Here is a 19,219-nt window from a genome sequence, read left to right as displayed (position 1 = left end):
AATTTGAGTGTAGAAAATGGCTCCGAGATCCTCAAGAAAACAAGCTGTTCTGTAGAATGCCTACAAAGCACTGCTTCCAGCCTATGCAGTCCATGGGAATCACATATGTCCCCTCACATACAACATCAGCAACAGCATAACACCAAGGAACTGGTATAGAATTCATAAAGTGGATGCCTGTGATACATCCGCTGACTTTTTTCTGTCTACATGATAGTGCTCCACCATGTTTGTCTAGTGGAGATGATGGTATGTTACGTGTGGTCAGATCCCATCTGCAATACTGGCTGTGATGCCAGCCCTTAACATACTACATCGTTCAGTTAATACATGTACTGCATCTAGTATCTTGGTCATGTTTGCTGACCAAGAAATGACAGAGTCCAAGCTTGCTGCCTGACACAACTCTTTGTGCAGTTTGCACATTTTGGAAACCACCATACTGCTTATCCTAATTACCTTCATTTACATTCACTGTTGGTCTCTACTATAATGTTGCTCACTTCTGTATCATTATAAGGTCATGTGCATATGATCCTGACCACATTGTTTCATCAGATTGCACAACACCATTACCAGTGTCTCTGAATCAGCCCCACACTGTATGTTGCTGCTCACCACACAATTTTGCCTACTTCATTAATGTTAAAGTCAAAGTAAACTTTATTGTCATTTACAACTACACACGTGTAGCCTAAACAAAATTCCATGCATCAGCTCAGTTCTTGAGATTACAAAGGAAAGTGAAACAGCACATACAAGTAGAGGAATAAACATAACTGACAAATATAATACTACTCCCAATATACACAAGAAAGAGCAGAGACATTTACCAACACTCATATACGAAAACAATATCCTCCCCTGAGTTAAATTAACTACCCTATTTAAAGTAATACAAAACACACCACAGACTGAATGATGCCAAAGATATTTGTCTAATATTGCACTTGACTATGGATATAATAAATAAATATTGCACTTACTTGGAATATATGTAAGTATATATTACACAAATAAATAAAGTGTACTTATTATGTGTCCAGACCCCTGGGACTAGTGCCTGAGTTCAGAAGTCTAATCACTGTAGGGTAGAAACTGTTACTAATTGTTGTAGTCCTGCAGCAGATGGTGCGATATCTCTTGCCCAATCCCAAATGCTTAAACAGTCCATGCGCAGAATGTATGGTGTCCTGTATTATTTTGGTGGCCTTTTGGATGCTTCTTGCAGAATAAAATTGTTGTATTGATAGAAGACTGGAACCTGTTACCTTCCCTGCAACCCTCACCACTCTTTGTAGCACCTTCCTTTCTGTAACTGTGCAGCTTCCAAACCACACTGTGAAGTTGCAGGTGAGGATGCTCTCTTTTGCACCTCTATTGAAGGCGGAGAGAATATGAGGACGAAACAGCGTTTTTCATCCTTCTTAAAAAGTGGAGGCATTGGTGTGCTTTCTTGACCAGTTGGCTGCTGTTTGCCAACCATGAGACATCCTCTGATATGTGTACACACAGAAACTTTGTACTCTCAACCCTCTCCACACTTTCACCATTGATTGTGAGCACTGGGTGGTTTGTTCTCCTTTTTCTGAAGTCGACGATAATCTCTTTGGTCCTGCTTGCATTCAGGTCAGGGTTGTTCCTCTCACACCAACTGATCAGAGATGCCACCTCCTCTCTGTACGCCCTTTTGATATTACTATATTACAATATCGGTTTCTGAATCCTGGCATAATATATTTACATTTATGTTTCACAGTCTAGGGTTGCAGGGTTAAAGATGGTTACAAGCAAGTTCTTCTATATAAACATAGAACTAGAAAAAGTCATGCACGATAATCTGTGTTGGAATAAGAAATATTGCTGTTCAGCAAGGACAATAAAGTCCCTAACAGTAGTAATTTGTGTTGCAATAAAATATGCATTTGCAAAATATTTCTAATCACCTCACTATACTAGAACAGTGCATTATTTTGAGGGTTATAAACAAACAAGAGTGTGTGGCTACACTCTGTTTACAAGGGGACCTTTCTTCATAAAGGCTAGTAACTCTCTAAAGGACTGCTGGAAGGAAGCAGTGTTTTAGGAAATGCTTTGGAATGCCACAATGCACAGGTGAGGTCTGTGTACTTGCAGACAAGAGACTGTCTTTCTTTCGGCTTTTCCCAGTTAGGGGTCGCCACAGCAGAACTCCAGTCCACTAATGATTGACAGTAGATTTTTACGTGCTGGCTTGCTGGGCCTAAAGCACAACCTTCAATAAAGGAACGCCCATTTACACATGTCGACACACAGAAGACACTCTAACTGAGAATCAAACATGCAACATCTAACTGTGAGGCGACACCGCTACCACAGCACCACCACCACAGTACTTGCAGACAAGAGACTAAATGTGCAAATTTATTGTTAACAGCTGCTGTTGTTGCTATTGGTTGGAGTAAGACAATAGTTGAACCTGGCCAGTGATGTTTCTGTATCACTCCTTGGCAACTGCAAAAATGAAAAATAAAATAACTCAAAACAAGTTAATCAAGTTTAAAGGTGCCCAGTAGGCAAACCAAGTGATAAAAGCTTTAATATTCTTAATGCAGAATCAGTAAAGTGCATTTATGAAAATGATGGCGCAAAATGTAAATACCTAGAATGTGATACTCTTTTTGTAAGGAGTTACATATCAAAAAGGTCACAGTAAATGGAGTAGTAAAATAAATGCAAAGGAAATATCATTTGAGCTGAAATGGGAAGATCACTGGAAATAGTGCAGTAAAATATTCCAACAGACTGGAAAAATCAGAGAACCCAAAAGCTGATAAACAAAAATAAAGATGTATCCCTTTTATTGTCGCTTTTTTACCATAAAATAAAACATAAGTTACTTGGAACTTGCCTTGTTTATTTTTTTTATTTATTGCCATTCTTACTTGATTGCCTTTTGCTTTAGATACACAGATTATTTATTTGAGTCACTAGTTACCCTATGCATTGACACTAGGTTTTCAATAGCTACTATGTACAAATGTATATAAATCACAATTAAAAAATCACTAATGCTCATTCATAACAGATGGACTTTAGAATGACATCACAATGGGAGAAATGCATCTGAATCTGGACTAAAAAGTGGGTAGGTATGCAGTAGGATGAAAAGTGGATAAAGGAGCAATTTCTGCATTTTAAGGATGAAAAAAAAATCTTAATGACAGCAGTAGATCTTTAGAAAGTTTCACAAGGTACTGTGACTTGATATGAGGTATAAGTCAGCACAAATGGTTATTAGTAGAAAGTTTATACAATATGCAAGAAGCAGACAGCTATTCTGAAATTAAAGCTTAAATATGAACTTTCATGGACCTACTCTGGACTATAACCATCTAAGCAGGTTTATAGTATGAGTGCATGTGAGTTTTAGTGTGTGTGTGTGTGTGTGTGTGTGTGTGTGTGTGTGTGTGTGTGTGTGTGTGTGTGTGTGTGTGTGTGTGTGTGTGTGCGCGTGTGTGTGCGCGTGTGTGTACGTATGTGTTTGTGTGTGTGTATATATGTGCATATATATATATATATATATATATATATATATATATATATATATATATATATATAAATGTGCGTAATGTCAGCATTCAGAATTTTGATATACTAACATTGGAATGCAGAGTGTTTGCTCAGAGGTTTACCCCAGAGTGGGATAAACCAACAGCAACCAACTCTGAGAATTCACAATCCCTGAGTAAAAGGAATATTCAAATATTCCGCTAACAGAGAATTGTCCATGTCTTGCACGTCATCTGTCTGTTTCTGTTGATAGAAAGGAGTACACCAGATGTTGACATTGTGCCTACTTGATGGGAAATTATGCACCCATGTGTATATGTCTATATATCTATATATCTATAAGTGTGTGTGTGGATGTGTGAAAGAAAAGCTTGAATATGAGCATACTAAGATCTCCTTTAGTATAGAAACCAGCTAAGCAAGTTTGAAGTATGACAATGGTGTTACTACTTCAGTAAAATTAAACGGCAGTTATTTTGTGAGATTTTTCTTACTGCTGGTACTATGTTGACTAGTGAGAGAGAGAGAGTGACTGTGTCAAGGAATGATTTGCACAGCTGTACAATTAAAATGTTTGCAGGTTAAAATGACAAAAGCTTTATCTGCAAGATGTTTAAGATCTCAGGCTCTTCTGATCTGTTGGCAGCATAGCAGGCTACTCACGGCAGGCGTGGGATACACTGTATCGTCATTAGTTGAAAAGGTATCTTCAAACGATACAGCCTGACTTTGAGCTGTGACTGTAAGTCATATAGATAAAGGGGATGGATGTGATAAGGGGTCCCTTAATCCAACACTGTCTAATGCAATCAAAATGAGCTTCTTCTCCAGGCTTTAATTGGGAGGGAATAGGTTGCCAGTATTCGTTCTAGGGAAATTAGCCAAGACATTACTCAATCAGCAGGAATTTGTTTCTGTTCTCAGAATAGGAGTAAAGTATAATTATCAGAGCAGCCAGGAACTGTTTTTGAGCTTCGTTTAAAAAGAAGTGACAACATTTAATGAAAGGGTAGAATGCTGTTTTGAGCATGATGCCACACCTTTAATATCTTACTGAGAAGATTTTTTTTTCCTTTCTTGATCAAATGAAAATGGTGTAACTATGTGCAAAATATAAATGAAGTAACTGAATGTAGTGTAATTAAAAATAAAACAAAAGTCAGAGGTATGGTAATGAGTTAATGAATGCATCTAATCGCAAACGTCAATTCAGGAAAAAAAGAAACATGGATCTGTCTTCATTTATATGCAAAATATAATTCTGACCTAGAGGTTTGCATGCCACAATGTACTGCTATGTGGAACAAAGCAGGTAGGTGAGAAGGAATAATTCCTGTATTCAATGAGAATGCAACCTGTGCTTTCCTGTTAATGTACGTTCATTGAATATATATGTAGAAAGCCAATACAGCAAATGTTTTGTCTGCTTATGAACTGCAGGGCAGGGAGAGGAAAACTAGGTGGTTAATATCAGGAGGAACAGCTAAACCTCATAGGAGCATTTCAGAGGTTCTTGCTGGCCCAGCAGAAGTGATACCAGCATGTTATGCTGAATATTTCAAGTTTGAATCCCTTATGAGAACTAATAAAATATTTTTACTTCTATGATTCTAATAGTGCCCAAGCAGAGGTTTTTTTTTTGCATTTGTGCGTATGTGTTTGTAATTTGTCCATTTAGATGTGATCTTGAGCAGTCTGACTTTTAGCAAAGAAAACAGAAGTGTTTTCCATTTGATGCATTGTTTTATATTTATGGCAGCAGTAGAAAGTCATTTGTTGGTAGCATGTGTGCTCTTTCACATTCGATAATAAGTGAGATGTACACAAATGCTCTATTGGACAACTAATGCTCTGCAACAGGGTGTTAATGTACAAAAAATCTCAGTAAAAACAAGTCATCTGCTCCATGGCAGCATATTAAGTTGCCTGGAAGCCTAGTCTGAAAAAACAACAAACAGATGCAATTTTTTACACTCCCTAAGCATGGCTTTGTAGTTTAGTATGCATAAAAAGCAAGCAAAAGAAAAAGTAATGTATGCAAGTGTGTGTGTGTGTGTGTGTGTGTGTGTGTGTGTGTGTGTGTGTGTGTGTGTGTGTGTGTGTGTGTGTGTGTGTGTGTGTGTACATTACATGTTTACACGTCTTATGTTTTAGATGTAAAATAATCCCTCCAATATCAGTAGCATATGCTACAGCATGTTTGAAATATTAGGCAGAGGAACTATTTTACATCAAAAATATATAAAAAAAATATAAGTACTAAAAATAAAACATGTGAAACAATTTAACAATGTAAAAATGCCCTCCAGGGTGGGTGGAGAGGCCCTCCTATAGAAGCACCAGGTGTAGTAACAGCCCTGGGCAGATCATTATTTAACCAATAATGGCCACTCTGTCAGACATTATTGCTTGTTCATTGTATTACTATTAGGATTATTTTTGTACTGTACTTCAAAGTTTTCAATCACTGCTAATATTTTGTTAATTACATATAATATTTTCTATATTAATTAATCTCTGTACAAAAAGCATGTAAAAACTGTGAAATATAACTAAATAGGTGTCCTTAAGCATATGTGATCCTTTGCTGAAATGTGGCCCTACGAATAAACCCACACTCCCAATAAACAAGAAAACAAACAAGCAAATAAACAGTCACTCAATAACTATTTGATAAAATAAATATCTAACTAGAAAGAAAGGTTGGTAGCATGGTTTGTCCTTAACAGTGACAATAACCAGTGGAAAAAAAAAACAATTTTGTCCCATCAGAGACTTTTGGTGAAATTATTTAAATTGTTTAAAGTATTCAACCAAGTCCTGAAGTTAACATGGATATCAAACAGTAGTATTTTTAGGAAAGGGCAAAAATATTAATCTTCTGAATTAGAACCCTCAGGATAAATATATATATATATATATATATATATATATATATATATATATATATATATATATATATATACACACTCTGAGGAAAGCAGCCATAACTTCTTAAAGAAACTAACATAATTACATAACTTTATCCCACAGTATATTTTATAAAAGTGAAACAGGAGAATAAAAGGACATCTAGAAGAGACAGCAAATAGAAAGTAAAACTAGTGAAGAAACACACTACATAGATATAGCTAGAAGTGTTCAGTAATCTTCCTGAAGATGTACTAAAAACTGAAGATTCAAGAATGCCTGAAATAGGCATAAGGCAAATTCTGGAGGGCCAAGAATAATTTAACATTGCAGACTGTTCAAGAAATAAAAAGGGTACCATGCAGGTTTGCCTTGCTTTCATTCTATGATTCTAGAGGCAACCTATATTCATAACATTTAGCACTAATTTACTTATTTTTTTAATTATGATTTTTTTTTACCCAAAAACATGGTTGAAAATAAACAGATGATGCTTCCACATTCATGGATCACTTGAAGGTTTATTGTCAGTGTTTAATAAATCACTTGAGATTAAACTGAAGCCTATCAGTTTGTCACACTGACCGGAGACTGCGGCCATGTGAACTTATCATCAAGAGTTCAGTATCTGTATTATAGGAATAAAGACTGCTGCACTGTAAAGCAGTTTTAATGGGATAAAACTGAGTTAGTTTCTTATCCTACTGATAAGGCCTCAGTTTAGAAAAAGTGCCATCTTACAAAAGAAATGTAGGAAGTTTAAATTTACATTTAAATGAGTACATTAACACAAACTCAGGAGTCTGAGAGCACTGCCTAATCTCATACTGAGGATTAGTGCAACTTTATAATATTCCTAGCAGAAACCTAGGAAAGGATCTCTAATCTTTGAAATGGTTTAACATTTGCTTTTTATTAAAACCACAAATTTTGAATACTGTTTAATCAATGTCATGTTAAAATATAATTATCGTTTGAATGTGCAGTAATTTCTTTCCAAGACCATATGAAATGTGTGAGTTTTCACCCTCCTGTCTTACTTTGTATCAGCGTAAACCTACTGTTGGAATAAAAGACACATCACCTACCTAAACAATGTAGAAGTTCTCTTGGCAGTATGCCAACAGGCTGTTCCCACATTTATACTCCATAAATCGTACCTGACAGAGTAGTCAGTAGAAAACAGAGACCTGGCATGAAATGAAGTCTGAATTGTTCAGACTATCTATGTTTCATATTATGATCCATTCGTTCAGAAGTAAGGGTGTAAGAGTGTAAGGAGTTTAACTTATAAGCGTTGTAGATGTTTTACGCAGAGAAGAGAGGCCACATCTCTTGTTAAATGACTGACAATTACATGTGGGCCACAGGAGGTCACTTCTGCACTAGAGGTACCACAGAAGACTCTACTTTCAGTATTTCAGTATTAGGGTATGGTACTCAATAACTTCAGTATTTCAATACTAGGGTATGGTACTCACTGCCTTCAGTATTTCAGTACTAAGGTATGGTACTCACCTTTCAATATGTGTTTAACTAAAGGATATATAACAGTTTATAATTTCAAACTTTCTTACTTTGTTGTGTGATGCCTTTAAGGTTGTGGGCATAGACAAAGAAAGGTTGGCCTTAGCTTGGAAGGCTATTTTTATATAAAATGTGGAGATGATGGACTTAACTAGTCCCCTAAGTTTCTTATTCAGAATGATGAGGAGACATGCTATTTCTTGTTTTTACAAAACTCATATTCAAACTAAACCTTGCTAAGGGTCTGTCTTTTTCTATGCCATTTGTATTTCTAACATCTGTGCCAGTAAATTGGATGTCCACCATATTTCCATTAGTAGATGTGTCTTTCCCTCCCTGTTAATAGTTCTGTGCTATGAGTTGCATTATGGAGATTGATGTCCTTTTAGCTCTGAATAGCATTCTGTTGACCATGGTAATGGACATCCTTTCTCTATTTTTTTCATTTATTTAGTGTCTGTCAGCGTGTACCACATTTTGAAAGCAATACCGAGTCTTACATCACACATTCAATTATTTGTTTGTTAACTGGTAAATTATGGCTGTTGTCAGGATAGTTTTAGCCAGATTTAGGGACACAGGCACCAAACATTTTTTTTGACCAGAAAGATAATGAGCAGAAATTCTTATATCAACTTCATATTTACACTTAGATTAATTAAGCATTGTTTTATAATTAAACAGTATAATGTTGGTATGATACAAATACAGAACCAGGTGTAAAACATGATCTTATTTATGTGTGTGTGTGTGTGTGTGTGTGTGTGTGTGTGTGTGTGTGTGTGTGTGTGTGTGTGTGTGTGTGTGTATATATATATATATATGTGTGTGTGTGTGTGTGTGTGTGTGTGTGCGTGCGTGCGTGCGTGTGTGTGTGTGTGTGTGTGTGTATATATATATATATATATATATATATATATATATATATATATATATATTTGTATATATATTACCTATGATACTGGCATCATTACACAAGGCTAAACATTACTTTATAGTAAACACTGCAACAAAGGCATTTGTTCAGTAGTAATTTTGCCCTTAATAGTAATGCTCCCCCTACTTTTGTTTCCATAAAGGAAGTTTACCTATCACATTGTGAGCAACACCTTTTAAAAAGAGCCATTTTAAAATTGTTTGCATATGCTGTCTCATCCATCCATGTTTATGTGCTGCATGGAATTCTTTAGTGAACCCACCCACAGAGTTTAAAAGACAATATGGAACAGAAGTTGATTGTCAGGCCTTCTTACACAAAAACAAATGTGGGGGAAGATTTAATTTTGCCTGACTTCCTACTGCTTGTCTTTGCAAGGGAAGGGGGACAGGCAACAAGACGAAAACACACATGAATGACATGTAAACTCTACACAGAAGGTACCTCAGCTCAGAATCAAACCAGAAAACCAGTGGCTGTAAGGCAATAATGCCACTCGCATCACTGTGCTAAACACTTAGCCTATAAGATGATCTTTATTATTAGGATACTCTGATATGTAATAATACCCATTTGGTAAGCAGACAGGCCCATTGAACACATGGTCCCTTTTCAGGGGCAACCCAGGAGCAATGTCTGGTTAAGTGATAAGATCATGGTCACACAGTAGGCAAACAAGGGCTGAGGGAATCAAACCCTGCATGCAGAGAACTGCGGCTTATAGCCTTAATTGTACCACACTTTTGGGAAGAGGTCCTGTACCGTATATGAAAATGCGCAATACATAGTCAGTGAATAGACTGCATGTGCATTTAAAGCCCATAATGACAAAACATATTTATGTAAGCGAGTTTAAAGTCAACATGATGTACAACTGTGAAATTATCTGTCATTATAACTGATTTCTAAGTTGCTCATTTCTTTAAGTCTTTCTGTCTGCAGATCACACTGTAAGTGAAAAGGAAGCAGAGTGACTCAAGTGCAGTTTACAAAATGTGATTCTTTTTCTGCAGTATTTAGAACACTGTAGTAATGTATCACAGATATGCATGCAACAATTAATCTAATGAGACACAGGGCACCAGACACTGTTGGTTTCTACATACAAACACACTAATGCATACAATGCCCAGGCATTTATTAGAAGTTTAGAGAATCACATCTTGACCTATAGCGTATCTTCAAGATGTGAAAGGATACTGCAGTATCTTGAATGAAGTCATGTATACGTAAGAATAACATGCAAACTCAGCATGCAAGGAATCCAGCAGCTATATATTGACATAGAGAATCAGCTAAGAGCTACACCAATATACCACCAGAATACATTTCTTTGCTACCTCAGGTTTTAATGTACCATCAGGAGGGATGGTATTACACAGTAATGTCCTCCTTCTTATGTTATGTTCCTATGTATAACATTAGTAGCAATAGGTCTGACTGCATCCCCTCCAAAACATCAAATCTCCACAATATCAAATCTGAATTCATCGAGATAACTTTGCCGAATCTTCATTATATCGAACTCCCGGAACAACAAACACTAACCCCGGGAAAAGAATCACTTGTCCACCACAGTGAAACTTGCCCTTTCTCCATTGTTTTGCAGTCTCGGAGTTGGTATATTTAGTTAGCAGGGGTATGGTTGGTGAAGCCACCCACTTGGAGGATTTTCTTGTCTTTCTGTTTGTTGTTTTTTCCTGGTGGTCAAGTGATTCTTTTCCAGAGGTTAGTTTTTGTTATTCCAGGAGTTTGATATACTGAAAATTCTGCAAAGTCGTCTCAATGAATTCAGATTCAGTATTGTGGGGATTCAATGTTTTTAAGGGGATCTGTCTGACCAGATAAGGTTATCAAAAAGTCGATCCAACACACCACTGAAGACAAACCTCAAATTTAATAAAATACACGTGAAGCGCTTTTCGTCGCCCAAGTTTGAGCAACTTCCTCAGACTAAAAAAAGCTAATTACATTAACATATTTATACTCTCACGTCACTAATATATTCATTGAGAGTGTCAATTAACAAAGATCATTAAGTTAAAGAACCCGTCATGTTAAAAACCAACCAAGTATTGCTACTTCCACAGCTGACAACAGCAAGCAAAACACAAGTATTTAATACATAAAGTGAAAGTGTTTATACTTGTCTCTCAAGAAATATATATATCTATATAAAAATAATGTAATATATGTTCTGTAAAAACCATATAAACATATCCTTAAAGTCAGGTTATGCTCAGGTTAACTAGTGAAATTGTGTAGTATTTCATTGGTGTTTTTCCAGTACTTTAACATCCTGTAAAGTTGAAACATATCACATTCTCTTGATACCAAGTCAGATATCCTACCACTAGTATTATAATAAAATTACAGTTCAGAACAAAGATTTTTCCAAAACTAGTTAATTCGGTACTAAAATCACTAAAATTGTAAAATCTAAAACTGTAACAAAATAAACCTGTTACAAAAGGGTCGGGATGAACTATACAAAGAAATAAACCTTAAATACAAATAGCTGTAAAAACCTAAGTATGAAAAAGTTTATACCAACTATAATGGGTAATATGTAGAAAAGTGTGTGTGAAAGTGTGTCACATGTGTTAAACATAAAAAGTCATATATACTGTGCTCCAAGTAGTGTAAATACTTGAATCATTTAACTACGATTCAGACTTCTAAGTTTAAGTAAGCAGCCTATATTGCAATCTTTCTGTTTGTTGTTTTTTCCTGGTGGTCAAGTGATTCTTTTCCAGAGGTTAGTTTTTGTTATTCCAGGAGTTTGATATACTGAAAATTCTGCAAAGTCGTCTCAATGAATTCAGATTCAGTATTGTGGAGATTCAATGTTTTTAAGGGGATCTGTCTGACCAGATAAGGTTGTTGTTTTGCTGATACTTTTGTTTTGCTTGTGGAAGTTACCAGGCTTAAAACTGAGACATTTTGACTAGTTTTCTGTCTTGATTTGCTTTCTGGTTTTAAGAGTTCAGAACACTGTTTGAGGTGAGTTCAAGATCTTTGCAATTTGTTAATTCTTCTGGACAATGGTATAGCTAAGGAAAATGTCCACTGAAAAACTAAGTATGTGTTTTTATAAAAGTTTGCTTACAACATAGCTTCTTTTATTTTAGTAACTCTGTATAGCTTGCAAAGTGTAATCCAACTGACCAAGAATGGCAAGTAAGATGACAGCAAGATAGAAACTAGAACAGAAGTGGCTGAATGCCTGCCTGAATACTTTGATCTTTAGAATATATTTTTTTCAATAAACCACAGAGAATAAGTTAAAGGAGATGAAAAATATGGAATAACTCTAGCAGCACAAAATAACTATGAGGAACACTCTGCTAAAACTGAAAATCATATCTGTGGCAGATCCGTGGAAATGCTAATTTCAGATGGTGAGTGATGTAGGTACACTGTAAAAAAAAATCTATAATTTCACTACTGTAATCTAGAATTAGTGTGCTAGAGTTTGCTGCTTTTGACTCAATCTACAGCATTATTATGAGCACAGTGTACAGCTCCAGGGCACAGCATATGGACAGTTTACAGCATTTGTGCTCTGGGACTGGCACATTTGCATGAAGTGATAGCTTGCAACACTGCTGGAGTGCCTCTTGCTTGAGCCTTTATACTCTGCAGCACTGGAAAAGTCCTTGAATTATTCACTAATGAAATACTGAACAATCCTGCTTGAAACAAGACTGTGCAGTGTGCTACATTCTTCTGAATACCCCCCCCCCCCCTCAGCACCACCACCACAGTGTTGGATACAGTATATTGGGGAGAGAGACTGATGTTTTCCAGTGGAATGATAATTTATATTTGATCACATGCTTTACTTACCAATGGACTGGCACTCATGTTCCTATATTTATTAGAGGTCTACATGTTTCCTTTGTCATTTTTTAGCCTTTACAAGACAAAGACACATGACTTTTATCACCTGCAGTGCAGCATGCAGAACACCTTCAAAGCAATGACTGTACAATACATATTAGAGCATTAACAGCCTGGCAGGATCACATGCTACTAGACCTTATAATGGGTTATATTGTAAAACCAGACCCCAAATATTTTGGAAAAGCAATTGTTAAACAATGGCAGGGGTGGCATACTCAATATAGGTTCACTGACAGGATGCAGCTTGGACATAGGTGACATGATGGTAATGAGGAGTCTGGCCAACATCTATATCCAGAAGGCTAGATGGAAGGGCAGTGCACCAAAGACAGTTGGATTGTAGGAAGAAAGACTAGAAATGGAGGGGGAATTGTGGTGTGGGAGAGGCTTCAGAAGACAATGAGGGATATCATCAAAATTAGTGATAGACTCATGGCAATTAGACTCCACTATAAGGATAGAGCATTGTTTATAATCTCAGGCTGTGCCCCACAGCAGGGTTGCGATGGGAAGGAAAACATTACATTCAGGCAGCAGTTGCTGAACCTAACAGATAAGGCAGGACAAAGAGTTGTTGATGATGGGAGACCTGAGTCCATGTATAGGGATAGACAGAACATGATTTCCTGAGTCCACATCGCTGTGGCAACAGGAATTAAGAAGGAGAGCCCATTTTTTACTTTTGTCTTGCAAATAGCTTGATGGTGGCCAGCACATGGGTCTGCAAGAGAAACAGTCACACGATCACATACAAGAGTAGCCAGCAGGCACCTCAGGTAGACTTTCACATAGTTAGGAAAGGGTACTGGGGTAGAATAAGCAATTTCAAAGTTATCCACAGTAAAACAGCCAGACTGCTGCATAAACCACTGGCTGCCACAATCATCTGCAGGGAGTGGTCAGAGATGGCTTTAATGTCAACAGAGAGTAGGCTGAAGACCTGGAAGTGGACTGGAGAGAAAGCATAATGGTTCAAGGAAATACTAAGGGCTCTAGCAGGTCAGGAAGATCAATTTCATGGAGATGAAGAGGAAAGGCAGCACTTCAAAACAGCATGTTTAAACACTATAAAACAGCTATACAACCAAGTCATGTATGGAAATAAGGTACGTAAAAAAAGCTGGGGGTGGAATTCAGAAATCCAGGATATCATCAAAAGAAAGAAAAAAAACGAGTGTAAGAAAAATGAAAGATAAAAGGATGGACCAGGCTATGAAAGAGTACTGGGTTGCTAACAAAGTGGATAAGAGAACAGTTGCAATAGCAAAGAATGAGGCATACTCTACCATTTCCTGGAAAGTGGCTCAGTAAATGGCACAAAGAAACCATATTGGGCTTGTTTCAAGGCAAAGAGAGAAAGATAAAGAAAATAGTCAGACACCCTTCATAAGGGATGTCAGCAACAACCCGCTCACCAGTCCACAGGACGTCAAAGGCAGATGGAAGGAGTACTTGGGTTCATAGATTCATACATTTGTACTAGGCTAACAACCACAAGGGGCCTTTTTAAGCCTATCCATGCATCCCAAATCTCTGATAGCATTTGGTTCCCTTGATAAGTGCAAGCAGGGGCTTGGGAGGTGAAACATTTACAAGCAGGGGCCTGGGTGATGAGCCATTTATGGGCTGGTTGTGTCCATTAGAGGTAAAGGTGCCAAACCAGGGATGACTTTCCTGTTCCACATCCAATTGTCCAAATTACACTTGAACTGGGTTAGGGAGGAGCTCCACTTCACATGGATGGGGAACCTATTCCAGAGAAGGGTGTAGTCTCTGGGATACACACCTGTCTCTCCAGCAGGCCCTATTTATATCACAGGCAAGGATTTAGTCTTTAGATCTGGCAATTCTAATGCTGTGTGCTTTGTGGATATGCAGGAGGTCCATCAGAGTGGGGTCAGACAATGTCTTGTATGCCAGGCATTGCTCTCCCCTCAGCAGTCTGTAGGAGACAGAATAGAGGGATAGCTCCGTGAGGTGGTGTGCACAGGACATGTTACTTATGCCCCAAATTGGTTTAGTGAGGAACCTCTGTGGACCTTTCTGTTGTTGTATATGCCTGTTTACGTACCTACCAAATGGGCACTGTACTCAGTGATAGGTCTGATGAATGTTAAATACAGTGGAACAATGACTTCTTTGGACCTTGATGCCATACCATTGTTTATAAGTTGCACAACATACAATGGTTTCCTCACTACTGTAGACACGTTATGGTCAAATTCTAGATTACTCTTGATGTGTGTCCCTAAGTCCCTTACTTCTGGGTCAACTCTGAGGGGTGTGTTGTCAATATGATAGTTTCCAGGGGTGGGTGACTTCCTGAAGGATATCATTATGCATTTCTTGGCATTTAGTTTTAGTCCATGGCTCTGGCACCATTTGTTAGCCTATGTCAGCCCTTCCTGGAGAACATTTGTGTCAGTGGGCGATTCAATGACAGCTTCTAATTTGCATTCATCTGCAAATTTAGTCACCCAGAGCATCGAAGTTGGCCTTGACTTCAGAGAAGTCCTTGATGGACTCCACTTATGACTTGCCTCCTTGTAGAGGTGGACTCCCCAATTCTAACTTCATGGGTCCTCTCTGTGAGCCAGCTGGGTATCCATTGGGTGACATATGGATTTGTACCAAACCCCTTATGTTTGTTAACAATGCCCGAGTGGGTGGGTGTGTCAAATGCTTTGGCCACATCAAGATAGTAAGTGTGAACCATTTTGACCTCATCCATTGCTTTGAAGACCTTCTCAATAAGTCCACCAGGTTGAATAGGCATGGCCTACCCTTAATGAAACCAAACTTGGGTGTGTACAGTGTCTGTAGGTTTCCTATGCCATTACTGATAATTTCCATGCTATTGATGTCGTCAATCTTTTTTCTGTTATACCTAATGACATAGGATTAGAATGGTTAGAGCGGCAGCTTCTCAAAACTGGACTGTATGATCAGGATCGTATAAATGTGCTTGTCACCTTGATGGAGACAGTTTTAAATAACAATTTCATCTTCTTTGAGGGACATTATTTTAAGCAAGTCACAGGTGTTGCTATGGGGGCGGCTTGCGCCCCCATTTATGCAAATTATATTATGTCGTTTTGGGAGCAGGAATATGTTTTTGCAAGCAGGTTTAAGTCCAAGATTCGACACTACACCCGTTTTTTAGATGATTTGTTTATACTATGGGAAGGTAGTGTCGAAGATGTTAATTGTTTCCTAGAGTATATCAATGACACAGTGTACTTCTTGAAGTTCACCCATACCTTCAGTAAACAGGGGATTACATATTTTGATGTTAATTTGAAAATAGATCCCATTGAGCATGCCCTAATATCTACCATCCACAGGAAAGCCACTTTTTCCAATTCATATCTTAGTTATTCTAGCTGGCACCCTGACCACCAGAAAAAAGCAATTGTTAAAGGCCAGATGGTCAGGGCTACCAGAATGGTTAGTGATGAATTGGAATTTTTGAGGGAGGTAGATTTTATTATGAGTATGTTCATTAGGAGAGGTTATCCTGAAGGTATGTGTAAGGTCATAGCAGAGGAGGTAAAGCGAAAGAGAGTTGATGGTACGTATTGGTTGCTATTAAAGGGTAGAATGAGTAATGAACCTATAATTAGGGGTGTAGAGGATAACGGTGATATAGCTAATGTTAAACATGGAGGGAACAAAGCAACTATGACCAATGCTGATAAGGGGGGCCAGGAATGTGGCATTTGCTTCATTACTACATATTCGTTTGATGCACCTAACATCAGGGATATAGTTTTTAATAATTGGAAGTTACTTAGGCTTGATAATTTGGTATGGGAAAAGTTGAGTAGCCTTCCTAAATGTGTATTCAGGAAGGCAAGATCATTTAAGCAATTATTAGAGAAGGGTGATAGTTCTTTTAACCCAACTGGTAGGCATATTGGAAATTTTAAATGTGGTAGATGTAGTGTGTGTCATCTCGTATTGCCAACGAATTCTAAGTTGAATGTGGCTGGTGTTTCTATTAGGCTATATGGACATTTTGACTGTTACACTAAAAATGTGGTGTATTTGTCACAATGTGGTCAATGTCCAGCATACTATGTTGGTAAAACCAGTAGAGCCTTTAGAGACAGAATTATCAAACATATGTCAGATATAAGGCTAAAGAAAAAAACAAATGCCTTGTATAGACACATTGAGTTGCATGGTGGGCATGAATTTAAATTTTGTGTGATACAACAAATTGTTAGGGATGTACAGGGTAATGTCCTAGACCTTCATCTTGATATTAGTGAAATGAGGTGGCAATTAAGGTTGAATGCCATGATTTGTCCTGGCATCAATGACCACATTAGTATTGCCCCAATTTTAAAATTAAAGCATATTCTTGGGTAATGGGATTACAAATCATTGTTTTTATTGCATCTTTTTATCGTATGTTTTATTGTATGTCTTGTGTAATTAATATATATTGCTATTATTTGTTTTTTATTTCATAATTCAGTTTTTTTAACATTGTTTGAGTGTGTTCAGTTTACTTTAAGTAAGATGGATGTTAATTAATTAATTAGGTAATGATGTCATGATTTGCCTGTTATTTAAGCTTGGATGGTTTGAATTGTTTAGTATTATTCTGAATAAATCTGAATAAAGACGAAACCTAGGTCAATTAATTTGTGGTTGGTTGATGGTGTTTTACAGAGTCGAGTGCTGGTCATTGTTCTTATTTCTGGTTTTTATTTGTTTCTTCTGTTGTTAAAACGGAGAGCAGGAGAGTTATATTTGATGGCATTTCCTGAGGGAAGGTTGATGGGACAGTGGAGTAAAGTTGGAGCTGAATTTGTCTTCAAGTTGGTTTGCTATATCTTCTGGCTCAGTATAGGTGACTCCATTTACAATGAGCTCTGCACACAATTGTGCATTGCCTTTGATGTTGTGGACATAGCTATAGAATGCCTTGTAGTTACCCTTGGCCTGGGAGGCCAAACTTATGTCAAAATTGGCTTTGGTAGACTTTATTTGTGCTCTGAGTTGTTTGTTTAGTTTGATGAAAGTGCTTTAATCCTGCTGGGTGCTGCACCTCCTAATTTTTGCCATGATTTTCTTCCTTCTGTTATACAGCATATTTACTGCAATTCCACCAGGGTGGCTTGTTTTTTGATTTAGCTCTGTATTTCTACCTGATGGGTGCAGCTGTCTCTTTTCAGCTACTAACATGCTTGTATAGGGTTTCTGCGAACAGTTCTGCATAGGCAGCAGTGCTCTCAGTGTTTATGGAGGCTTGAAATGTTGCCAGGATATCACTTAATAGTAAGAAGTTATCCTTAGAGTAGTTCCTGAATATACCAGAGTTAGCTGGGGTTCCAGGTTTTATTTTTACTTCAAAGGAGACCATTTATTCATCTGGTCTTTCCAGAGAAGACATTACATTAGTGGGTGTGCAGCACTCTCCCATATTATTAAGGACCAGATACGGTATGGTTGCACCCCTGGTTGGTGTATTGACAATCTGTGCCAGGGAGTTTGTGTTTTAAAAAATAAGGAATCTCTGTGCCTGTACATTTGGTTCCATACACAAATCATACTTAACAGTGAGGTAATTAAAGTCAACTATAAATATGGTATTGAGCTGTTTGATGAGTGTTTTCAATAAGTTTAAATACATGATGTGAGTTTCCTGGGTCATAGAGGGGGAGGTATAGCTTGCAAGAAGTGGCATTGAATTTTGCCTATGATGATTTGAACATGGAGAAGTTCAGTTACATTGTCCTGTCTGACCAGTCTTGATGTATGTTTATTTCTGATGTAAATCGAGACACCTCCACCTTTAGTTCCTGTCTGTGTACTATCTAGTCTAAATGTGATGAAGATATTATAACCTTGCACTATTAGTGTGCTCTCCTCTGGATTTAAACCATGTCTCAGTGACCACACAAATGTCAGCATTCTCTGGGATGAAGAGAGTTTCTAGGGAGTGGAGTTTTTTATTTAGACTCCTAGCATTGAGCAGTAATACCTTTAGATTTTCTTGGTTTTGATTTGCTATGTTGGAAGTACTTTCAGTTTGGCATTGCCTAAAAAAAGCCACTATGGGGAAGAACAATGTTTTAGCTAATATTCAAAAGCCTAGAGGGGAGAGGTGCAGACCATCCCTGGCAAAGCAGTGTGGTCTGCTGACTGTATCATTCCAAGCTGACAAATATTGCATCCCCTAAGAATGACACCAGAAATTAAGCCAATTATTAAATTCAATCATCTTTTGTTCGTATTGTGGCATCATCCTTGGAGAAGGTAAAATACTGCTTAATGCTAAGCTCCATGATGTCTCCCTTCATATAGTCTAGGGAAGTATGTCTCAAGTCATAAACACCAACATGGACTATGACTGAGTCAACTTGTGGTTCAGTG

General features: G+C 37.5%; 1 long non-coding RNA gene across 1 annotated transcript in view; it reads left to right on the top strand.

Moving 5' to 3' along the window:
• The first annotated feature begins 4,584 nt into the window (after nucleotides 1-4,584).
• The window catches only part of LOC122801104, a 654,992-nt gene continuing 640,357 nt past the window's right edge, over nucleotides 4,585-19,219 (top strand). Inside the window, exon 1 of the long non-coding RNA XR_006364667.1 lies at nucleotides 4,585-4,864. This is a non-coding gene — a long non-coding RNA (uncharacterized LOC122801104). The remainder of the gene's footprint in view (nucleotides 4,865-19,219) is intronic.

Source organism: Protopterus annectens, chromosome 4.part1, assembly GCF_019279795.1.
Source record: "Protopterus annectens isolate FY-2018-M chromosome 4.part1, PAN1.0, whole genome shotgun sequence".
In the NCBI taxonomy this organism is placed as follows: Eukaryota; Metazoa; Chordata; order Ceratodontiformes; family Protopteridae; genus Protopterus; species Protopterus annectens.
This window is presented reverse-complemented; position numbering and strand designations above follow the sequence as displayed.